The sequence below is a fragment of the Limulus polyphemus genome, unplaced genomic scaffold (genome assembly GCF_000517525.1).
Source record: "Limulus polyphemus unplaced genomic scaffold, Limulus_polyphemus-2.1.2 Scaffold727, whole genome shotgun sequence".
Lineage (NCBI taxonomy): Eukaryota > Metazoa > Arthropoda > Merostomata > Xiphosura > Limulidae > Limulus > Limulus polyphemus.
Window position 1 is genome coordinate 346,190 of NW_013666337.1, and position 12,611 is coordinate 358,800.

Below are 12,611 nucleotides of genomic sequence, written 5' to 3' on the forward strand. Positions count from 1 at the left end.
TTTCGTTCCAACTGAAATGTTCTGGGCCGTGATAACACCCAAGCCTATTGGCATGCACCACCTTTTGGCTTACCTCGTCAACCACATTTTATTCGGAAAGTCATGTCTGAGAGACGATCCACTATGTCATATGGGCCTTCCCATGGAGAAAACAACTTAGGAGACTTCTCTTTGGTCTTCCTGGGATTATACAACCACACCTTGTTTCCTCGTAAGGCCTTGATCCGAATGCAGTTTGTATGGCATACCCAATCTGAAGAAGAAACCACTAATAGCCGAAGCGGTAAGTGTGAGAATTTTATAAATTCATAAAGTTTTAAAGGGACAAAAAGAAGCTTATTAGCCCATCGAGGATGTCCCTTCCAGATCCCAAATATAACCACCTCTTACTACTCATGTATTCATCCAATCTTTTCTTGAAGGCAGATCATTCCAAAAGCCAACCACCCTGTTTGAAAAGTAATACTGTCTAAACTGCAGATGACTCCTACATACCAAAATTTGAATTTATGCCCCCTTTTCCTATTGTTTTCGCTGCTAAACACAAAAACGTTTGATGGATCTATATTATCAATACCCTTAATAATCTTAAACACCTCAACCAAATCCCCTCTGACCCTTCTCCTCTCCAGTTGTTGTTTTTGAAGTTAAGCACAAAGCTACACAATGGGCTATCTGTGCTCTGCCCACCACGAGTATCGAAACCCGAATTCTAGCGTTGCAATCTCTTCTCCAGAGAAAACAAGTTTAGAAGATTTTAGTCTCACCTCATTGGACAATCCCATCTTCACAGGTATCATCCTAGTGGCTCCTCTCTGAACCTTCTCCAACAGTTCAATGTCTTTCTTGAGGAAGGGTACCCAAAACTGTACACACAGTACTCTAAATGAGACCTTACAAGTGATCTATGTGAGGATATTATTTGTCTTGTATTCAATATTTCTATAGATGCTACCTAAACTCTCATTAACTCTATTGCTAGCTAAAATACACTATTTAGATGACTTGAGTGATTTCTCGATCACAACAACAAGATCTTTTTATTCAATTACAATATTTAATGTATTCCCATTTAAACTGTAACAATAATTTGAATTGTGAAAATCTACATGCATCACCTTACATTTTGGATAGTTAAACATCTTCTGCCAAATATTTACCCATTGTATCAAATGATCTAAATCTCCCTGTAAATCTGTAGCTCTTTAATACAGTTAGCCTACCCAAAAATCTTAATATCATCTGCAAACTTCAATATTTTGTTAGTCGTTCGAGAGTCAATATCATTAATATAAATCACAAACAGCAGAGGACCCAGCACAGAGCCCTGAGGCACACCGCTTCTAACTGTTATCCAGTCAGATCTAACTCCATTCATTAAAACTCTCTGCTTTCTACTCTCCAACCAATTTCCCCCACAACCACAGTTTTTTGCGAGGCACCTGATCAAACGCGTTATGAAAATTAAGGTAAACCAAATCCACAGTATTTCCTTCATCAATTATTGCAGTAACATCCTCAAAGAATGTCAGAAGATTTGTTCAACAAGTCTTTCCCTTAGTGAAACCATGCTGGCTCTTTGACACTGTATCAAATTGCTTTAAGTGACTCTGCAATGCATCTTTAATCACACTCTTCAAAACAAAACCTTTCCAACTACTGATGTAAAACTAACTGGCCTATAACTGCCTGGACAATGTTTATCACCTCCTTTAAATATTGGACTAACATTAGCCAACTTCTAATCAGCAAATACTCTTCCCATACTCAATGACCAATAAAAAATATTAGCTAGGGGTTCACAAATAGTCTTTATATTCCTTTAAACTCTGGGGTCAGAGTTGTCTTATCCAGGGGATTTATCAATTTTTAGGTTCTCTAACTTTTCTCTTACAGTTTCAGAACTTAAAATGATATTTTGTACATAAATATTTTCCCCCATACATTAAGTGCTCTGGTTGAGGCATAATACTTGTATCTTCCTTCGTAAAAACTGAAGAGAACATATAATTTAATAAGTTTACCATCCCATAATCTTCCGAGATCAGCTCCCCACTATCATTTTTAAGAAGCCCAATCCCCATCCTAACATTTTGCTTATCCATCATATACATAAATAATTCCTTATTGTTCGATTTAACTTTCTCAGACAACCCTCTTTCATGTACAGTTTTTGCCCTTTTAACTTCCTCATTAATCAGCATATCTCCCCCAAGTCCTTATTATTTCCAGTAAGTTTAGATTTCTTGAATTTATCCTAATACGATCTCTTAAATCTTTTCTAAACTGTAGTGGCTTATTCCTCTCCGTTGCCCTTCTTTTCTGTAGGAAATTTATGCATGTTCAGAATGCACATGAATTTTTTCCCTAAATGCTTTCTACATCTGTTCAAGATCCCCTCCCAACTCTTTAGTCCAATTTATAACACATAAATTCGGAGTTTGATCCATGCAGTGATGCCGTGTGTTTAACAATGAACAAGTTAATGATCAAAATATGTTTGTAACTATTAAAGAATGATATCTCAACTTTGATATCAATAATGACATACTGCTAGAGTTTACTAACTACACGCAGAGTACTCAAAATACGTCAAGTCTTAGCTGCAGGCGGCGATATAGGCGATTCTCTAACTTTATAAACACTTAGCTGTGGGTTATGATATAGGTGACACCCTTAGTGTGTAAACATTAACCTGCGAGTTACGCTATAGGCTATACTCTATGCATGTAAGCAATTAGTTTCACATGCTATATACTTTAAACTTTACGTGTGTAAACACTTCGCTACGAATTACGGTATAGTTATAAGTTAAGTACATAAAGATACGGGTTACGGTATAAGTGGTACAAAGTATGTAAAAACTTAGCTAAGAGTTACAGTATAGGTGGCATTAATTGTGTTAATATTTGGCTGCAAATTACAGTAGAGGCAATTTCCAATTATTTTGTGTCATTTCGGCATCCATGAGCTACATAGTTTTATTTTTGCTCGGAACTTTCTTCCACGCCCTGGGCACTGTAAGTCAGCAGGAGGTTGGGACCGGTTGTCGTAGAGTTTCCTCAATGCTCTTTTGTCTTTAGCCTCTTGGGTTCGCCTTGATACAAGTGCAACTGTAAATACATACCTTAATGACCGCCAGCATGTGCTATCCTGTGCCTTTTGTCTTTAGCCTCTTGGGTTCGCCTTGATACAAGTGCAACTGTAGATACATACCTTAATGACCGCCAGCATGTGCTATCCTGTGCCTTTTGCTCACAGCTTGCAGCGGATATGCCACATTTCTTAAAATTGGTTTTAAGACAATCCTTATAAAGTTTACTCTGACTTCCTTTGGCTAACTCAGAATAAAACAGCTTTTTTGGCAGTCTGCTCTCAGGCATTCATAGAACATGATTGGTCCATCTCACTTGTGCCTTCATAACCATTGTCTGGAAGTTTAACTCTTAACAGTACTTCTATGTCAGCTATCTTATCTTGCCAATATCTTTTCATAATTTTTTAAGGTAACTTAATTAAAGGTGGTTATATTTTTTAATATATCGGGCATGGGTCGTACAAGTTACACAGGAATAGAGTAAAGATATCAAAACTGCAGCAACATACACCTTCTGTATTGTGGAAAGTCTGATCCTTTTCTTATTGCAGACCTTCTGGCGTAGGCTTCTGAAAACAGCAGTAGCCTTAACTATCCTCAGGTTCACCTCCACATCTGGGAAGGCAATCAGGATAAAGTTCTACTTAGGTAGATGAACGTGTCGACAGCTTTCAACACTTGGCCATCGATTTCGATAACTGGGGTAGTATAAAAAGTTGGTTAATACATGACTTCAACCATTTTTTTGAGACTGATTGTTTGGCCAAAATGCTTACATGCATTAGATAAACGATTAGTTATGATATGTAGGTCTTATTGTGCGTGGGCTGCCAGAGCATAATCATCAGCAAACAGAAAGCCTTTCGCCATTTCTTCAAAGACTTGGAGTCGTCGAAAGTTGAAGAGCTTACGGTCAGTTCTGAATGGTATAAGTACGCCAATGTCAAGGTCTTTCAGAAGCGTACAGTAGTACAGCAGCAAAGAGGGTGCTCAACAGGACAGACACCAACAAAGAGCCCTGTCGTACACCATTTGTCACCTGAAGAAGTTCTAGAAACACCTTCTTCTTCAGTTACTCTTGGTCTCATAAAATCATGAAATTGGCGTACTTGAAATGAACTTTTCAGCACATTGAACTTTAGTAAGACGTTTCCATAGACCCTTCCTGCTAATGGTGTCAAAAGCCCTATCGAGATCTATAAACATGAAGTAAACATTTATATGGCCTTCTCTCCACTTTTCCTGTATGATAAATTGATGGAGTAAAGGTGGTTATTAATTTCATTCACCAGCTGGTCAGCAATGAATTGTTCATTTATTTTGGTTGTGTTCAGCTTCTTAGGTTGTTTAAAATCGTGATGTCTGTTCAGTGAAGATATGTAATAGCGAACTGATGTTAGATGCTCTTCCTCAATAGCAGGAGTCCATTGTTGTCACTTTCCATGTTTCCTCATGACACCCTTCCAAAACTGATGGCCTATACCTACACAAGCTTTTAAGTCTCCCAGAATAACGAGTTGTATCTTTAAACTCATCAAGACCTCTCTTTGTGGGTGCATATGAAGTGGTGAATGTGGCATATCGCCTCTTAGCTGGCGATAAGTGTATTACCATCAAATTTTCATTAACTCCATTAGAAAGATTTTTAAGCTTGAAAACAATAGTAAACTTTAAAGCAAGATCCACTTTAGCTTCCCTGCGCTCTTCATTGGGACGACGACTCCAGTAGTCATTTCTTTCATCTGACCCTCCTCAGCTAGTCCTGTCTCGATGAGAGCTACTATTTTGATGTTGTAATAACCCAATTCTCTGCCAACTAAGATAAGGCTGTTCTTCTTTCAGATCTCCTAGGTGTAACTTGGTCGAGAAGAGTTCTTATGTTCCATGTACTTATGATGAGATGTGCTAGTTTCTTTTTTGTTTCAACGACATTAATGTGATGTCCTCCGGCCATGATCAGACAGTAAGTGTAGCAGGAATTGTTTAGAACACTTTTTCTAGTTCCTTTTTCATGCCATGGGGGTGAACAGTGCAATCCTAAAGAAGGTTACTTGGCCTCTCGGGATGTTGCCACTGAACCTCATTAGTGCTACAAGTCAAAGGATAACGAACAATGTCCAGCGCCGCCTGTGTGCAAATCCGCAACTACAACTCCAAGTATGCGAGCTACCTACTTAGGCTATGCTCTAAGTATATGAATATTTAGATACAGGCTATGATATAGTTGACACTCTAATTATGTTCACACCTAGCTGAGAGTTTACACTATGGATTATAGTCTAAGTCCGTAAACATTTAGCTGCAGGTTACGGTATAGTTGGAACTATGTGTGTAAGCACTTATCTGTGGGTTTGGTATACGTGACACAAAGTATGTCAACACTTAGCAGAGAAATCTAGGTATTTAAATATTTAGGTATGAATTATGGTACAGGTGACACTCTAATTATGTTCACACTTAGCTGAGAGCTACACTATAGGTTATACTCTAAGTAAGTAAACACTTATATATGAGTTCGGTATACGAGATACAAAGTATGTGAACACTTAGTAGAGTGTTCTGACTATATAAATATGTAGTTGTGGATTACAGTATAGGTTTACCCTAAGTATTCAAACATTTAGTTACGGATTATGGCAGATCGACGCGTGTAAACACTTACATGTGAGTTATGGTATAAGTGATACACTTCGTATATAGACACTTAGCTGAGGATTATGGTATAGTGATACTACAAAAATGTAAACACTTAGGTGCGGAGTATTGTATAAATCACACCCGAAGTATATTAAACACTTATCTGCGGATTACGGTAAAGATCATACTCTAATTATGTAAACATTTAGCTGCGGTTTACAGTATAGTTTATACTCTAAGTATCTAAACACTTGATTGCAGATTACGGTATAAAATATACTTTACTTATGTAAACACATCTGATCTTTATCTAAATAGTTACAGATTATGGTGCAGAAGTCTTGCACTGACATCAAAATGTCACGTGGTCTGTAATTTACTCCACCATATTTGGCTTGGGTGGAAAATTAGCTGCCTAAAATCGTTTTATGTGACGCTGTATATCGTCCAATCGATGTATATAAAGAAAAATATAACTAGACACTAAATAGTTTTAGACCCTTTTTTTCACAGACGGTCACAGAACTAAAAACGTGCAAGTCATTTATTGATATAGATTTCTATTGATTGCTAGAAAGGAATGTTTGACGTCCAATATGGCGGGAAAGAATGCAAAAATAAAAAAAAAGATATTAGTGACGTATCGAGCAAGGCCTCTATAGTTTACACTACGTAGACAAACACTTAGTTACATAATATAGTATAAATGACAATGTATGTAAATACTTAGTGTGGATTATGTATAGGTGATAATGTCAGATGTAAATCCTTAACTACCAGCTGTGATAGGGTGTACAGGTGATACTCTAAATATGTAAAACTTAACTGTAGGATATGGTACAAGTGACTAGGTACGTAAACACTCAGTTGCATGTTGTCTTGACTAAATATCAATTATAAATATGGTTACAAATACTCTAATATTCACCTTATTAATCAGATTAATGTAGACCTAATTTTACAGTTAACTATGAAAGTTCGAGTACTTAGTATATTGTATTTATATTACATAATAATGAGGCAAGGAAACAACGCTTATAGTGACAAAAAGTTTTACTTAGAGTAATGTACATTATTTCTTAAAATTCTCTTACAAAGTCTATGCAAACCTTTCTTTAAATATCTTTTTGCTTAATACTAGTTTTGTTATATCGACAATGTGTTTTAATAACAAATCTATTCAACATCAGTAACTCAAATTAATAGTCCTTTATAACTGTTAAAATATTTTCATTTATTTATGTTTACGTAAGCTCAACAGTTCTCTTTTATTTATCAATTAGTAATTTAGGTATAATAAATGATGAAAAAAAAATTAAATAACTTAGTATAATTTAAACTTACAATACTCGTTCTGTTTCTTTTTTTTAACGGTTAAAAGCCATACTGATAAAATACATTTGTTTCGAAATTTCACGCTGCAAGTAGCCTTACCTAATTTGCAACAGACAGACAAGAGGGTGGGTAGGTAGTAAGTAGCATCCACTATCAACTCATAAGCTACTCTTGTCTGATCGAATATAGATTTCAACCCTTACTCTTACACAGCATCCACGAGCCTGATGTGCAGATGTTTTTTGCAAGAACGGCTAGTGAACCACAAATCTTTAGGTTGACATTCTGGGCATGCAAGCCACTAGGCCACGGCCAACCTAAATTGTTTATAGCTATGAACAATTTTGCATAATGGGCTGTCTGTGCTGGACCAACTGCAGGGATTGAACCTCGAATCGTAGTGTTATAAAGCCCCCAAAGTTTACTGCTGACTCAACGAGGGGAGCAAATGAAAACATATGATTACATGTAAAACAAGGTATACATAATCGATGAACATTAGAATTTTAAATATACTAGTAGTGTAGTGCAGGGTATCCCCCCAGAAAAAATTGTTAATATCCTAATTTTCGGGCCTAATGCCATAACGTGATCGTAACTAAGCTATTAAGATCAAAATTGGCGTAATTTAATATAAAGAATATTGCCTCAACGGCTTTTTGTTCAAAGAAAAAAACGATTTATTTTTTTATTTATTAGGCTTCTTTGGATTTACTTTTCAAGATCAAAATTTGATTAAAAGACGTGCGTGATGGCTCAAAATGTTAATTACGTACTAAACAATACTATCTAATTTTAAACAATAAAAATTAATTTTCAAATTTCCTGTGATATGCCTCAAAAATGTACCTATTTTCTTGTCTTTTTTAAAATTTGTAAATTATTTTCTAGATACGTTTTGTTGAATATATCAAACGATATATGAACTATAAGTATTGAAAATAACTAAGAATAAGCGAAGGAACATTTATCCTTAAGTAAAATAGTTTATTTGGATGTTTGCCGAAATTTAATGCTAAAATGATTATGACAATGTTAAAAAAAATGATTTAAATAAACTAAATCCAAAAGATCGGAACATCATTTAAAGTGCGAAATTTGGTCTAAACGTGTGGTGATAGTGATGATGAAGAAAACTTATTCATATAAGTATTTATTCAGTGATAGAGACTCTTTCGAGCAACCTGGATAAAGTTTTCGGTGAAACTCTACTACTTGCAACATGAATTGTTGTTGCCGTCAATAATTGGTTAAAATCTTTGTATAGTCGCTTATAAGATGGTTGTTGCGCTCTTTGAAAATTAGGGTCTTCTTGCTATGATGATGGTCGTTTAATGAGCCAGGCTGCAAACCAGTGCATCAGGTGGACTAATATATTCAAACTGCTATAAATTTTAATATATACTGCTAACTATTAATCTCTAAGTTACTAAAGTATAACTTTCTTTTAATTTAGTTTAAAGTATCTGTTATTTTGAGCTGCCAACCCAAAATACCTATAGAAATAAAATAATCAGTGAACATTTTCGAAATTTTAAATTACAAGCTAGCTCAAAGATGTCTATAAGAAAATCCAAATAAATTCCGATTTTAATTTAAAATGTGATAAAATTATAACTAGTACTTAACGCAAACTCACTTGAATCAAAAGAGCAGTACACTAGAGTGTCTCAAAAACACGAAAAAAGGATTTACTCAAAAGGAAAACCAACCCTTATAAAACCAAGAGAATCTCAAGAGGGTATTGAAGGGATAACTCTTGAGTCACTTATAAATCCTTCTTCATGGTTTTTATTTGACTCTGTGTTGAATGATTAGAAAATACCCTATTTTGTCAGTAGAACCTCTGTAAAATATTGCAATAATAAAACGTAGTCTGTTGCCATGGCTAATTTATGGCTGGAGGACTCCAAAAATCCTTTCCCAATAGAAATATTCTTACAGCGAGATTGTTCAGTAATGTAGAGCCAAAGCACACATAATTTTGAAGAAAGGAGCCTTGAATGTTCTTCATGGAAGTAGGACGTCACTGGGCTCTGAAATTAAACCCCTAGGCCATCAATCTGAGACAACACTTTTATCCACAAAATGAAGACTATGGTTACAAAAGAGAACCCTCTGATCCAAAAACCATCGCGATGAAGCTGGCGTATCATCTGACACTGTTAACAGCCCAATAACCAAGTATCTAAAGTTAATCAAGGCTCATAAGCCAAAGATTCACACGCTGCCAGGCAAACTACGAAAATCAGTGGCTGTTTTAATAAGAAAAAAGGCCAAGTAAATAGAAATTTCAGCTATTTCATTGGACCGGTTCCTCGATATAACTTAGTGTATAACTGTGCTTTTGATCCGCTTAGCTGTGGTGCTAGAAAAATGGAGTGTAATCATGGTCATCAGAATGTACACCATCGATTAAGGAGAAAGTAATTCCAAAGGCAGCATGAGACCTGGAACATTGATATTATAAAATATGATTAATCTTAATATTTGATCATTAATAGACGATGTTACGTTTTCAATAAGGAGAATATTGATTAAATCAAATACTTGTAGTTTCTCAAAAAACTGTTCATTTTTAATAACCACTGTATGTCTTATATAAGCATAGAAAGATTCTAAAGACTATAAAATATGTGATTTCTAACGAGATTTGAAGCATATTAATTTCATGTATTCTAAGGAAATAACAGGTGTTTCTTAAACCTCTTAGTTCACATGATTGAACACTTCATATTCATGAAACGTTTTTGACGTTTTTTACATGTATGCAAGTCTAGGTGAACATACAAGTTTTATGAAAGACAGTTAGGTGTAGAATATGGCAAACTAGCTAGTTTTCTAATTACACATTGTTATAAGCCATTTTGTGCTTCCAAATCTCATAAGGGAGGTGTTAGTGGCTTCCCTATTTTTACTTGTGGGATGATCAGATGTGATGTGAACAGTACACATACTGTGGGAGAGATTATGATATAATTTTGTAAATATATGTTTATAAACTCTCTCTCTTCAGAGTTTGCTCAGTAGTGTTGTCTATTGTCCTGCACACTTGTCTCATTTGATTTGGTTTGTTGTAAATATAAAATATTTTGACTTTTCCTTTACATTGTATTCAGTCTATTTCATCAAATCAGTCAAAGTCAGAAATTCATATTTAATCACGCATAACTTTTCTGCTTTTCTTTCTACTATTCCAATAATTATATCTGAAAACATTGTATCTGAGAATACCGTGATATCATGGGAAGAAAACATTGTAACTACAATTACTAGAGTATCGAGTCTTGTAAAATATATCTTAATTTAATTTAGACTAACTCAATTTATCAATGTAAAATCTTTATTGTCAACAGTTGAACAAACATACATAACCATTCTCCTCATCATTTCTGTGCATACTGAGTATGTAGTCTCAATATAGAATGTTCTTCAAGGGAGTAACTAAACTCCTCTCACCCTTGTTATCTACAAAAGTGAGTCACTTAACTAGGGTGCCACATGCTCTTTCAAGTGAGAAAGATTCATGTAAAGTAGAGCATACATTATCAAAATAGACTATGGACTTTTCCACTGCTGGCACTTAAGATAGTATCTTAAAGTAAAAACATATGTTAATTTGTAGTGAGAGTGATCATTAATCACATGGGTAGCGTCTTCACCATGAGTAGAATAGTACTGTTGTTTTTCGTATATAATGCATTGTTTTCTCAGTCTTGACAAGAGTGATTGACTTGATTGGTTACAAATGTTGATTCGCTTTAAACACACTGAAATGCGTCTTTTGCCTTTAATAGTGCTTATTTGAAATGAACATTGTTTTACTATATTATACATGGTATTTATTATCTTTCTTTTCTTCAAACTCAGACAAGGTGAAGAAAGATATTGTTATTCTATGGTTCTTGCCAGTGTCCCTGAGAGTGCCACACTCCTATCTTATTCGCAAATGATAACTTTTTAAAATTGAAATTTTCAAACTGAATGATACCTTTTGAGCCCGTGGGTTAAGTGGCCTGATCAGAGACCCCCCTAGGGTTTAGGTATAGCCATTCCTAATTTTTAACTATTGACCAGAAAAATGGCAACCAATTAGCAGCATCTGTTGCCACAACTGCTTTGTTTGGCTCTTTGAATAGAATAGTGAGACTGGCTGTCAATTTTATAACTCATCCAGAGCTGAAAGTATGTGTGGCCCAACAACTTTTAACCTCAACATAAACAAAAAATTAATTAAAGAACATTTATTTCTACGCTAATAATGCAAACAGTTGTTTCTTGAAAAGAAAAGCGACAACATTGATGGGAAGTCGTTTTATGTCATTGATGACTGATTCACATTTCAGACCTACAACTTCAAATCCTCAATTTCAGGTTGTGTATGAATTACTTATCATAAGTTAACAGTGTGCATTTTAAGAAACAATTTCAAATGAAAAATGCATTCAATGAAGCTGAGACCCGGAACAAAATTAAAGTATTTGAAACAATATTAAACGTTTTCATGCATATTTCTAAAATCATTTATTGTTTACTTGACTTATTACTAATGTTGGATATTTATATAGATTGAAGGTGTGTAAAAAAGCGTAAGTTTATCCTAAAAAAATAGAAATAATGAGTTTCGTTAGAGTCTCTAACTATCCATCAGTATTTTGTCTCTTCTTTTTTCACTACTTTTCTATTTTTACCTTGATGTTGCCATCTGTAATGTAATATGTAGTTTTTTAACTGGTGTGATGATAATTGTGATAAGCAACATGATCACATGTACACAGTGTGGTCACAAGTAAATAGACACCACCTTTTCAGAAAAAATGAAATTTTTCAGTCATATTCAAATGAATTGATATATTCATAATTTATTTAATATCTAGTATATCTTCCTTTCGCTTCGTGGAGTTCGTTGATCCTTTGGGGCATCGGGAGAATCATCTCGTCAATTTTAGATTATGGAATTTTCGCCCACTCTTGCTTCAAAACTTGGAGTAGATCGGTCTTCGAAGTTGTTTTTGTTGTTGTTGTTGTTGTTTCTTGACTTGCCGGTCGAGTATGGCCCAGAGGTTTTCGATGGGGTTCATGTCAGGAGTTTGGCTCGGCCAGGGCAACTTCTGGATACCCTTTTCTTCCTGCCACTTTTGGTGTTTTTAGCAGTGTGACACGGGGCTCCATCTTCCTGGAACAACTTTGTGTTCTTCTCTACGAAACCCGAGGAATAAAGTGGCAAGAGTCCTTCCTCCAAAATTTCGACGTATTTCGCAAAATTTATGTTGCCAACGCACTCCACTAAGCTCGATCTCCCACCAACCAGAACAGCTCTCCAAACCATCAGGCTGAAACCACCATGCTTCACAGTTGGCTGCAATCTGTTGAGCCAAAACTCTTGGTGAGGCATTCTTCAGATTCATATCATCCACTGTCCGAAAATTGAGCGAATCTTGATTCGTCTGAGAACAATACGGTCTTCCAAAAATCCAGAGGCTTGGTCATCATATCACTTGCTCACTTCTTTCGTCTGACTATGTTGGCAAGTCTTAATAGA

At 35.3% G+C, this 12,611-nt stretch overlaps 1 long non-coding RNA gene across 1 annotated transcript in view; it reads right to left on the reverse strand.

The window, feature by feature from the left end:
- Positions 1–11,432, reverse strand: part of LOC111085939 — a 17,901-nt gene extending 6,469 nt beyond the window's left edge. Inside the window, exons 1-2 of the long non-coding RNA XR_002610699.1 lie at positions 11,422–11,432; positions 656–659 (exon numbers count right to left, since the gene is read on the reverse strand). This is a non-coding gene — a long non-coding RNA (uncharacterized LOC111085939). The remainder of the gene's footprint in view (positions 1–655; positions 660–11,421) is intronic.
- Between the last annotated feature and the right edge of the window lie 1,179 nt (positions 11,433–12,611).